The sequence below is a fragment of the Bos indicus genome, chromosome 4, assembly GCF_029378745.1.
Source record: "Bos indicus isolate NIAB-ARS_2022 breed Sahiwal x Tharparkar chromosome 4, NIAB-ARS_B.indTharparkar_mat_pri_1.0, whole genome shotgun sequence".
Lineage (NCBI taxonomy): Eukaryota > Metazoa > Chordata > Mammalia > Artiodactyla > Bovidae > Bos > Bos indicus.
In genome coordinates, this window is record NC_091763.1 from 93,232,432 (window position 1) to 93,243,829 (window position 11,398).

Here is an 11,398-nt window from a genome sequence, read left to right on the forward strand (position 1 = left end):
AGTATTGATCTCAAACTCCTACTCATCTGGGGCTTTTGGTAACAGCTTTATTGAGATATAATTCACACACCATAAATTCACCTGTTTAAAGCGTACAATTTGATAGTTTAATATATTCACAGAGTTGTGCAGTCATCACTGTGATTAATTTTAGAACATTTATCTATAATAAACCCCACACCCTTTAGCATTTCCCCCACTATTTCCCGCCACCATCCATACCGCAGTCCTAGGCAACCATTCGACTACATTTCTTCTCTATGTGTATGCCTATGCTGGACATTTCATGTAAGTAGCCCTTTGTCCAGCCTTTCATTTAGCATAATGTTTTCATAATGTATCCATTTTGTACCATGTATCTGTACTTCATTCTTTTTTATTGCCAAGTAATATTTCATTGTGTGTATGTGCCATACTTTATTCATCCACTCATCAGCTGATAGACATTTGGGTTGTTTCTGCTTTTTGGCTGCTATGAATAATGCTGCTATGGATATTTGTGTGCAAGATTTTGTGAGGACAGACGCCATAATTTCTCTTGGGGATATTACTGGGCAGGGAATTGCTACAGCATATGGTAACTGTGACTTTAACTTTTTGAGGAACTGCCAAATTGTTTTCAAAAGTTGGCTGCATCATTTCACATTCCCACCAGGGATGTGATAAGTGATAGAGTGAAAGTCACTCAGTCATGTCTGACTCTTTGCAATCCATGGAATGTGGCCTGCCAGGCTCATCTTTCCATGGAATTCTCCAGGCCAGAATACTGGAGTAGGTAGCCTTTCCCTTCTCCAGGGGATCTTCCCATCCCAGGGATTGAACCCAGGTCGCCTGCATTGCAGGCAGATTCTTTACCGTCTGAGCCACCAGGGAAGCCTAGTGATGTATGAGGGTTTTAATTTCCCTACTTCCTTGACAACACTTATTATCATCTGATTTTTTGGATGATAGCCATCTAGTGAATGTGAAGTGGTATTTCTTTGTGGTTTGATTTGCATTTGTCTAATGACTCATCGTGTTGAACATCTTTACATGAGCTTATTAGTCATTTATGTTTCTTCTCTGGAGAAATGTCTATTCAAGTCTTTTGCTCATTTAAAAAATTGAGTTACTTGTCTTTTTATTATTTTTTGTAAGAGTTCTTTATATATTCTAGATACAAGTCACTTATCAGGTATATGTTGCTGCTGCTGCTGCTGCTAAGTCGCTTCAGTCGTGTCCGACTCTGTGCGACCCCACAGATGGCAGCCCACCAGGCTCCCCCGTCCCTGGGATTCTCCAGGCAAGAACACTGGAGTGGGCTGCCATTTCCTTCTCCAATGCAATGAAAGGGGAAAGTGAGAGTGAAGTCAGTCGCGACCCCATGGACTGCAGCCCACCAGGTTCCTCCGTCCATGCGATTTTCCAGGCAAGAGTACTGGAGTGGGGTGCCATTGCCTTCTCCTATCAGGTATATAGATAGCCAATATTTTTCCCCCATACTGTGGGTCATTTTTATTTTTTATGATTTGTTTTTTTTTAGCAGCACAAAAGTTTTTGATTTTGGTAAAGTCCAGTTTATCTGTTTTTTTCTTTTGTGCCTTGTACTTCTGGTGTCACATTTAAGGAATCATTGCCTAGTATATGGTTGTTGTTGTTCAGCTAACTCATGTCTGACTCTTTTCGACCCCAAGGACTACAGCACGCCAGGCTCCTTTGTCCTCTGCTATCTCCCAGAGTTTGCTCAAATTCATGTCCATTGAGTCAGTGATGCTATCGAATCATCTCATCTTCTGCCAACCCCTTCTTCTTTTGCCTTCAATCTTTCACAGCAGTCTTTTCCAATGAGTTAGCTCTTCACATCAGGTGGCCAAAGTATTGGAGCTTCAGCTTCAGTCCTTGCAATGAATATTCAGAGTTGATTTTCTTTAGGATTGACTGGTTGAATCTCCCTGCAGTCCAAGGGACTCTCTTGAGTTTTCTCCAGCACCACAATTCAAAAGTATCAATTCTTTGGCGTTCAGCTTTCTTTATGGTCCAACTCTCACATCTGTATATGACTACTGGGAAAACCATAGCTTTGAATATAGGCAAGTGTATGGTTAGAAAAATGTATCCCTGTGTTTTCTTGTGAGAGTTTTATAGTATTAGCTCTTCCATATAGGATTTGATCCATTTTGAGTTAGTTTTTGTATATGGAGTGAGTAAGGATCTGTTGTTAGGTACCCATGTTTATAATGGTCACTTTTCTGATGGAATATACTTTCATCATTATAAAATGTCCATCTTTACCTTAAGTTACGTTTTTTGTTTTAAAATCTATTTTGTCTGGTGATACTATAGTGCCTCCAGTTTTCTTACGGCTGCTGTTTGTATGATAAAACTTTTCTCCATCCTTTCAATTTGAATATATTTGTATCTTCCAAGTATCCTTCTTATAGACAGTATTATGTTGGATCTTGTTTTTAAATCTGGTCTGATGATCTCTGCCTTTTGATTGGACTGTTTAATTCATTCACATTACTAATATAGTTGTATTTGCATTCGGGATTTTACTTGTTTTCTAAATATATCATTCCTATTTTTGTTCCTCTGTTTCTCCTAGACTGCCTCCTTTTGTATTAAATGAATTTTTTTTTTTTTTTTGGCCATGCTGCATGGTAGGATCTTAGTGCCCCAGCTAGGGACTGAACCCATGCCCCCTCCATTGGAAGCATGGAGTCTTAACCACTGGACCACAAGGCAAGTTCCAAGTCAGTAATTTCTTCTATAACATTTTAATTATTCCTTTAATGATTTTTTTAAAAAACTTTTTTCTGTTTTCTTAGTGGTTATTCTAGGGCTTCCTTGTGGACAGTTTACTGTCTTCCGTCCCATCCAGGTAAGTTGTCCCCGGGAAAGGTCCTGGCAGAGCAAGTGGGCAGGGGAGCTGCCTGAAGAAAGATGGCCTTAGAGATGGGCCACAGGAGGCAGGACTGAGCCAGGGAGATGGCCACAGGGTGGTGGCCCCAGGCTGCAGTTGTGATGGAGCTTTGTGGGGCTGCACGGACCTCAGATTTTGAGTCAGGGCAGAGGTCCACTTTCAGGGAAATGAACATTCTAAGGTCCAGGCAGGACTTACTGGTAGCCCTGTAGTCAGGCTCCCAGGTAGCTGCCCCTGTGGCTCCATCCTGCCCCTCAGATACCTCCCAGTGTGGACCCCTGAGCTGGTCCACAGTTCCCCTCGGCCCCCAGGGACCAACAGGCGACAGGGCTCAGTGGGAATGGTGGCTACCCTCCTTTTCCCCATCAGCTACCAGCCCCGCCTCCCAGGGCACTCAGAGCGTGTGGGGGTCCAAGGCCAGGCGCTGCTCCCCCAACCAGGAGGCCCGCTCTGGGGAGCATGGCCGCTGCTCCGCGGATGAGCACACGGGTGCTACTCAGAATGACAGGTCCCTCAGTTTCCTCCCCTCCTCGGCAGCGCCAACGCCTGACTGAGCCCAGTGAACCCAGCCCATGTCCTTCCCCGATGGAGAAGGTGGGGTCTGGGGAGGGAAGGTTTCCGGGGCAGGTTTCCGGGGAAACAGAGGAGGAGCCAGGCCTTTTATCCTGCAGGACCCTCAGGCTCCCCCTGTACCTGATGGCCCACCACGCCCCATCCTGCCCAGCCCGTGACCTCAGCTTGTTTTGCTCAGGGTCCTCTGTAGGGCCCCAAAGTGGGTACTTAGGAAGTAGTCCTTAAAGGCCTGGAAAGGTGGAAATCCTGGGGAAAAGGACCCACCTTGTTCTTAGTGCCGATAGAAACAGACCCCTTCCCATTCATTCTGTCGCCCATTCCTTTTCCCATCTATCATTCATTCATCCAGGAGCTCCCACCATGGAAGAGCTAGGATGGCTGGCTGGCCCTCGGTAGAAGCCTGAGGTAACCATGGGACCAGGGTATGCCCCCAGTTTCCCCAGGAGAGTCCTCCCTTCCCAGCGTTTTGGTTTCTCACCTCTTGCCCCACCATCCTCACTACCCTCTGCTTTTCTCTGCTCTACTTCACTCCCCAAAGCTGCTGGGTCTGTGTGACATGGGGTCCCTTGGCCTCTGAATTCTGGGCGGAATTGGCTAAGGGGAGGCATTGGAAAAAAATAGGAGGACAGGAGGGTGGAACGGATGGAGCCCCCCCTGCTCCCCCCTCCCCCCCCAATCGTGCATGGCCATGGATCCTGGAGGTCAGCCCCTCTGTGGATGGTGACAGTTCCCTACTGATGCTCACCTTGGGGGCCTGGAAGTTTCACGGTGGCTTTGTCAATCCTGTTAATGTGTGCTAAGTTGCTTCAGTTATGTCTGACTCTTTGCGACCCCACAGACTGTAACCCCACCTATCCATGGATAGCTCCTCTATCCATGGGATTCTCCAGGCAAGAATACTGGAATGGGTTGCCATGCCCTCCTCCAGGGGATCTTTCCAACTCAGGGATCAAACCTGCATCTCATGTCTCCTGCATTGGCAGGCGGGTTCTTTACTACTAGCGCCACCTGGGAAGCCCAATCTTGTTCACATCTCTGCAAATATTCTAAACTTGCTTCCATTTAATTTTACCTGCATCCTGCCACAACCTCGCCTCATACGCCTCCTATCTGGAGCTGCCCACACTGAGGTGGCCCCTTTTTCTGAGTCCCTGGGGCAGTCGGGGGGCCTGTGAGAAGTCATCAAACCCCAGAGACAGTACTCAGCTTCCTGAGAGCAGGAGGAAGTCAGGACAAGCAGGGGAAGGGCGGAAGAGCCAGGCAGAGGGAAGAAGAAATGGAGAGGGTCGGGGCAATCACCACCCCAGTGTCTGTGTGCTGAGCCTGTTCTTTTACTTTTCTTTTAAAAATTATTTAGAATTTTTATCTAAGACTTACTGAAAGAGTTCTTTAAGGCCTATTTACCATATATAGGTCTTTTGCTTCCATGAAAAGAAAATTACAAGCTAAATACATTTCTTAAGCTATTCCTATTCCTAAAACTTCTTTTTAAAAAATAGTTATTTTTATTTATTCATTTATTTGGCTGTGCTGGATCTTCATTGCCACATGCAGGATCTTTTGTTGCAGCATGCAAAGTCTTGTGACATGTGGAGCTAGTTCCCTGACCAGGGATCAAACCCAGGACCCCTGCACAGGGAGCACAGTGTCTTAGCCACTGGACCCCCAGGGAAGTCTCTATTCCTAAAACTTCTTGACATGTAGAATTTGGATTTTCTGAGTGCCCTTTTTATTTATTTTTAATGCCCTACATACAATGAAAACTTTTTAGTGTACAGTTCTGAGTTTTGGCATATGCACAGGGTTGTATAACTGTCGCCACAATCAGATCAGGATAGAGAACCCTTCCCATCACTTCATATTGCCCCCCCTTGGCAGTCAGCCCCTTCCTACAGTCCCCCATCCACCCACCCAGCTCTGTTCTGTGACCCTACACCTTCTTCTGGGCCTATTTCTGAGGGTGAGGCAACTGGGGAGTGGGCAGCCTCTCTTAGGGGCCATGAGCATACCCCAGCACACACAGGCCACATTTTCTGTACAGACCATCCCCCAGGGCCTGAGCATGAGGAAGGAGGCCCCTAGCAGCCGGCTCCCTCTCCTCTCCCAGTGTTGGGTCGGCGGCTGGAGGTGGGGGGATAGCCCCAGCATGCTCTGGGCTGGCGGAGGGTGGGATCTGCCTGCCTCTCTGGCTCTGCCTACCCCAGGGACTCAGCGAGGACATCTGGCTGTAGTGAGGCAGCCACCCAGAAACAGCAGAACACAGGATGTACTCTGGGGAGTAGCTGCTGCTATGTTTAAATTATCATCACTTCTGCTGCTGTGTGCCAGGCACTGGGCTAGACAACCCGACCCCCCAACCCCCCTACTGAATAGCAGTTCTTTCCTGACAGTAGGGTGTTAAACCCCTTTACAAACAAGGACACTGAGACTCAGAGAGGCTGAATGCTTTGCCCAGGATCAGACAGCTGTGACCTGACTTCAAGGTCTGTCTGACATTAAAGTGATCAAAGATCACTCATCAGATCAGATCAGTCGCCCAGTCGTGTCCGACTCTTTGCGACCCCATGAATCACAGCACGCCAGGCCTCCCTGTCCATCACAAACTCCCGGAGTTCACTCAGACTCACGTCCATAGAGTCAGTGATGCCATCCAGCCATTTCATCCTCTGTCGTCCCCTTCTCCTCCTGCCCCCAATCCCTCCCAGCATCAGAGTCTTTTCCAATGAGTCAACTCTTCGCATGAGGTGGCCAAAGTACTGGAGTTTCAGCTTTAGCATCATTCCTTCCAAAGAACACCCAGGGCTGATCTCCTTCAGAATGGACTGGTTGGATCGGGACTGGAATGCAAAAGTAGGAAGTCAAGAAACACCTGGAGTAACAGGCAAATTTGGCCTTGGAATACGGAATGAAGCAGGGCAAAGACTAATATAGTTTTGCCAAGAAAATGCACTGGTCATAACAAACACCCTCTTCCAACAACACAAGAGAAGACTCTACACATGGACATCACCAGATGGTCAACACCGAAATCAGATTGATTATATTCTTTGCAGCCGAAGATGGAGAAGCTCTATACAGTCAGCAAAAACAAGACCAGGAGCTGACTGTGGCTCAGACCATGAACTCCTTATTGCCAAATTCAGAGTTAAATTGAAAAAGTAGGGAAAACCACTAGACCATTCAGGTATGACCGAAATCAAATCCCTTATGATTATACAGTAGAAGTGAGAAATAGATTTAAGGGCCTAGATCTGATAGATAGAGTACCTGATGAACTATGGAATGAGGTTCGTGACATTGTACAGGAGACAGGGATCAAGACCATCCCCATAGAAAAGAAATGCAAAAAAGCAAAATGGCTGTCTGGGGAGGCCTTACAAATAGCTGTGAAAAGAAGAGAAGCGAAAAGCAAAGGAGAAAAAAAAAGATCACTCATAGTCAGGTTCAAATCCCAGTGCTTCATTTTGCTAGTTGCTGTGTGCCTTTGGGGAAACTGCCTAACCTTTCTGAACTTCGATGTCTTCATCTATGAAATGAAGATAAAGATAAAATAAACTCAAAATGGATTAAAGATCTAAACGTAAGACCAGAAACTATAAAACTCCTAGAGGAGAACATAGGCAAAACACTCTCTGACATACATCACAGCAGGATCCTCTATGACCCACCTCCCAGAATATTGGAAATAAAAGCAAAAATAAACAAATGGGACCTAATTAAACTTAAAAGCTTCTGCACAACAAAGGAAACTATAAGCAAGGTGAAAAGACAGCCTTCAGAATGGGAGAAAATAATAGCAAATGAAGCAACAGACAAACAACTAATCTCAAAAATATACAAGCAACTCCTACAGCTCAATTCCAGAAAAATAAATGACCCAGTCAAAAAATGGGCCAAAGAACTAAATAGACATTTCTCCAAAGAAGACATACAGATGGCTAACAAACACATGAAAAGATGCTCAACATCACTCATTATCAGAAAAACGCAAATCAAAACCACTATGAGGTACCATTTCACGCCAGTCAGAATGGCTGCGATCCAAAAGTCTACAAGCAATAAATGCTGGAGAGGGTGTGGAGAAAAGGGAACCCTCTTACACTGTTGGTGGGAATGCAAACTAGTACAGCCACTATGGAGAACAGTGTGGAGATTCCTTAAAAAACTGGAAAGAATTGCCTTGTGATCCAGCAATCCCACTGCTGGGCATACAAACTGAGGAAACCAGAATTGAAAGAGACACGTGTACCCCAATGTTCATCGCAGCACTGTTTATAATAGCCAGGACATGGAAGCAACCTAGATGTCCATCAGCAGGTGAATGGATAAGAAAGCTATGGTACATATACACAATGGAGTATTACTCAGCCATTAAAAAGAATACATTTGAATCCTTTCTAATAAGGTGGATAAAACTGGAGCCTATTATACAGAGTGAAGTAAGCCAGAAAGAAAAACACCAATACAGTATACTAACACATATATATGGAATTTAGAAAGATGGTAACATATTATGTTAATAGATCACTGAGAGAATAAAATGTTAGCCTTCTGTAGCAAAAAGAGAAAATATGCATTTAAGAGGAGTATTGTGGGTCCCAGGACTTAGAAAGAGTCATTGTATTAAAAAAAAAAAAAAAAGAAATGAAGATAGTACATATCCCTGCCTTGCACAGTTGTTATGAGAATCAAATGTGACCCATGTTTGGTGGATAATGGGTTACACAGTAAATACTTGTCCCTGTCCTGGAAGTCACTGATGGCCCTGGACAAGCTGTCAGGCCGTATCGCCTTCCCTGCAGCTTTGGAAGTGCTGCTTCAGAAGAAAGGGAGGAGGATAGGCTGAAAGAAGTAGGGGAGAATGGTCCGCAGACTGACACAGATCAGCAGAGACTCCTGGATCCTGCATGCCACCAGTGTGGCATGGGTCCAGTCTGCCTAGCACAGGGTCCTGGGTGGGCATCAGAGTGCCAGCTGGCTCTCGACTTGGAAAACTGTGAAACACTGAGATTCCAGGACACTGGCCTGGTAAGAACTCCCTCTGGATTCCTCTCCAGTGAGGCCTAACCCACTCCCCTTCTCTGGGAGGAGTGGTCCTGCCCTAGGAGACCTCCCCCACCTCCAGAGTCCTCAGCCTTCAGGGCCCTCTGCTTTCTTGATTTTCTGCCCCCAACATCAGAGGCCATAGAAGCAGCAGAGCAGCCTAGGGGTTCCCCAACTGGGCCACCAGGCCTGATTCCTACAGGGCGGTAGCTCTGGCCCAAGGGTACCTGGCTGGGAAGAACCAAACACCTGTACCCACAGCTCTGTTGGTTCCCGGCCCCCCAGGAGCTCCTTGCCCTGCCTTTACACACATGATGTGCTTGTGCCACGACCCCCAGCCAGCCCATCCCTTAGGAGGCCAGAGGGACAGCCTGGACATCCCCTTCCCACAATGAAGTGTTGAGAGGCCACGTGGGACAAATATCCTGCCCCCTGCTCCCTCCCATAATCTCACGCGCCAGCCCCTCCAGGTCAGAGAGTGCCTCCTCTGGACTCCCAGAGCCATCCTGGGTGTCCGTTCCCATCCAGGGTGGCTCTGGCCTCATTCCACCACCCTGAGGTCCAGATGTGAGCTGAGAAGAGGCCCCCTGTGTCCTTGGGCTGATGCTGCCATCCTGAACATAGCTGAGCCACATACACACACCCTCCACCTTAGAGGGACAATAGTCTCTGCCCCAAGGGGGATCCTGACCCTTGGTTGTAAGCTTCAGGGACTTGAGATGAATCTGGCTGAGAAGCCACGGGGCCTCCTGCCTCCCACATCTATGATGGGTGGTCCTCATGCATCTAGATGGGACCCCTCTCTCCGGTGGGGACACCTATGAATTCTAGGCTTCAGCCAAGTCTGTTTGAGACAAGCTGGAACACTGAAGTCCATTTGTTGGTTCCCGTGGGACTGGGGTGGCCTCCGTACCCACAAAGCAGGGCCTTAGCCATTTCCACTGCCAGAGCCCTGGAGGGCTCCTGTTTCCAGGTTGGACTTCCTTCTCTTTCTTTTCCTCCTTGTCCAACAGCTGCATGCTCTAAAGTGAGTCCTCCAGACTGGCAGGAAGGATGGAGGCCCTGGCCCCTTCCTTGACACAGCCCAGGAGAGGGGAGGGAAGTGGTTTGAGCAAAGCACTGAACTAAGCATATTGTAGGAGAGTCTGAATCAGACTAAGGGCAGATGGGAGGAAGGGGTGCGAAGATGAGGATCTGGGCGAAAGGCATCCTCATGTCTCAGTGGGGGACAGTTGGCAGAAGGACCAATGACGATTGCACCAAGAGGCAGGGCAGAGGGCAGGTGGCGTGGGGTCGAGGAGGACACTAAGACACCGAGCTGAGCTAGGAGCAGATTGCCAGGACATTTATTTACAGTGGATAGGGAGAAACTCAAGCAATAGTGAAATCTCAGGATCTGAGGGTTGAAGTGAGAAAGAGACGCAGAGACTGGAGTTTCTGAGGCATACCTGAGGGTTTCAGGGACTGCTGGAGCTGTGGATCCAAGGTCCAGAGCAGAATCCATGGGCAAAGGGTGGGCGCCAGATTGTTGAGGATTAGGGAGAGGAGAGGGGCTGACTATGGAGGAAAAGGGAAGTAGCATTGGTTCTCAGTGGGCCTGGGGATGGACGAGGGCGGTGGCGGAGCTTCCTGGGACTCAGGCCATTTGAAGAAAGAGTGTAGATTTGGGAAAGAGGGGACGTGAGGTCTAGAGGCGTCAGTGTGACAGTGCTGGCCGAGTGGGGGACTTCCAGCTCACACCTCAGAGTGCTCCGAGGAGGAGGGTTTAGTGAGAAAGGGGAAGGAAGCCCCAGTTGTGGTGTCCTGGGCCATGGTGATGCGTGTCAGATATGGTGTCATGTCCTCTGCAGGCAGGAGCCAGAGTGGCAGCATGAAGCCTGGTCAGACCACGTGGCGCCTCTGCTCAGCCTGTGCATCGACCACAGGGCGCCCTTGGCCCAGCTCTGTTCCTGAGGCACTGACTGTCTGTCTGGCTCCACAGATGGAAGCTCCAGGAGGGCAGGGGTATTTAGACCAAGTGGACTTTGGTTGGCCACTTTCACCTGGCTTGGCCGAAGGCCTCACTGTGACTCTCAGGTTATCATTCTCACATTTCGAGGACTTGGGGGTCCTCGGAGTCTGAGGTTTGCCTAGGATCAGACCATTCCAGAGGGGAGAGCCAGGGTATGGCTCGGGCCAGCTGGATCCCAGAGCCCAGTGTCTCGCCAACAAGTTCCCAGAAATGGGGGTGAATATCTAAGGGCCAGGCCGGCCCCGGGGAAGCCTGACAGCCCAGACTGAGGGGCCAGGTCTCCTGGAGGGGGGGTGTGGGGATGGGTCCCGGGGCTGTGTTGAGGGGACGGGTCTAGAGTCGGGAGGGGGTCTTGTCCGGCTGCCTGCAGGACCTCTAGGTTCTGTCCCCACCACTCACACTGGGCTTTCGGTTCCCTTTGGTGATGTGGCTCCCCCCACCCCCAACCCCTGCACATACACACACGCACCGTGGCTTCAACCGGAATCAGGCCTCTCACCACACCCTCAATCTGATGCCCCAAGCAGGGGAAGTGGGGGCAGAGGCTGTCTCACCATTGGAAGTGAGAGGCCTGGACACACATCTCTGCCAAGGCTCCCAGCGCTGCGGAGGCCACGTCTCCTCGCTCCCCGTGTGCCTCGGCCCCACTGTGGGGGAACTTGGAGTGATCACATGGGGTCACTGGTGCAGTCTCACTTCTCCTTTGCTTGAGCCTCACCATAAGTCAGCATCCGGAAGCAAGGGGACCCTTGAATTTTGGAAGAGCCTGAGAAATGCTCTCTGTCTCCACCCCGTCCTCCTGATGCCGTGTCTTTGGCCCAGAGTGCTTCTTGGTTCAGGTTCCCCTGAACCTGGGGAAGGCAGAACCC

General features: G+C 48.8%; 1 protein-coding gene across 25 annotated transcripts in view; it reads right to left on the reverse strand.

The window, feature by feature from the left end:
• KCP (kielin cysteine rich BMP regulator) overlaps positions 1-10,439 on the reverse strand; it is a 46,562-nt gene extending 36,123 nt beyond the window's left edge. For 5 of the 25 annotated variants that reach the window (XM_070788122.1, XM_070788121.1, XM_070788120.1 and 2 more), the window contains exon 1: positions 9,967-10,243. The gene's annotated coding sequence lies outside the window, so the exon portion shown is untranslated. Of the gene's footprint in view, positions 1-9,966 lie in introns of all 25 variants that reach the window. The other 20 variants (XM_070788129.1, XM_070788133.1, XM_070788134.1 and 17 more) reach the window with 14 other exon arrangements.
• Between the last annotated feature and the right edge of the window lie 959 nt (positions 10,440-11,398).